We start from the raw sequence: 1128 nt of genomic DNA on the forward strand, positions 1-1128 counted from the left end.
CTGATCACATCATGGCATTTCAAACAGTAGGCTACTCAGTGCAACGGTAAGATCTAATTTTAGCTATAGGACATACCTATCTGCATAGTAAACGGCCAATGGCAAAGCATCCGAATACGAACTCTTCAATTGGACTCCAAACACAGCAAATATAAGCTCCGTAGAGAATGTGTGTGCCGAGGCTGGTGAAGCTGTTGAGATGTCACTGGCCACGTGCGGGTAGCAGACGCTCTGGTATTCTAACCAAGGAACGTTTTCTCACTGAATAAACTCTCTTTCGTACGAATGCAAGCTCTATCCATTAACAAAATATTCTCCCGTTTCAAGCTGCGTCAAGTGGTTAACTGCCCACGAGTTTTCGGCAGAGATCTCCTCTGCCATTGTCAAGTAGTTGACTGTCGTGTGGTTGCCGCTGCCGTACATGTAAAGCCGTGCCGTCGACATTGACGTCACTGGTGCTAGGTCTCCCACCATACATGGTAATGTTTTGGTTGCGTGGCCGCTGCACCCCATCAACCTGCCAATTATAAGATCCCAGGCCGTACTCAGCTACAATACAGTCTTTATTGAGGATGTTGTCCGATATTTTGATCTCTGTTGCTTCGTTTATTACGCTCTCCCAGAAGCTCTTCGTCCGTTTAATAATAGAAATGTCGTCTGGTGCAATTCGCTGTCCGTATCCCATCTGATTTTTCTGGATAACTTAGGCGGAAACATATTTCATGGTTTACGCAGCGCTGTTCAGTAGTGCGGACAGTGTGACCGACCTAACACTGACATCACCCACGCGGCATTTTGTATATTCCAGGTATTCTGCGGTCTACATCGTCTTACGCAGACTTCATTAGTTGCAGATCTTTGCTGCGATCTGGCCACTGTTTCGATTTTGTATCTCTTCTGGAGCCAGCTAATTTCCCTGTTATTAAGCCGTAAGATGGTAAAAATGCAATGTTCTTTATGCCTTCTTCGGAGGCCTTCTGCTTTCGTGGCTTAGCTGAAACTGCTTGCGAAATTTGTCTGTTGCTGTAATCGTTTCCAATGAAAACTTTAAGCAAGTGGCTCTTCCCTCGTCAGGTTTTCGGCATCTGAGACGGTTTCGGCCGACTTTTTCTGTGCTGCGTGGTGGTG

Source organism: Schistocerca serialis, chromosome 5, assembly GCF_023864345.2.
Source record: "Schistocerca serialis cubense isolate TAMUIC-IGC-003099 chromosome 5, iqSchSeri2.2, whole genome shotgun sequence".
NCBI lineage: Eukaryota > Metazoa > Arthropoda > Insecta > Orthoptera > Acrididae > Schistocerca > Schistocerca serialis.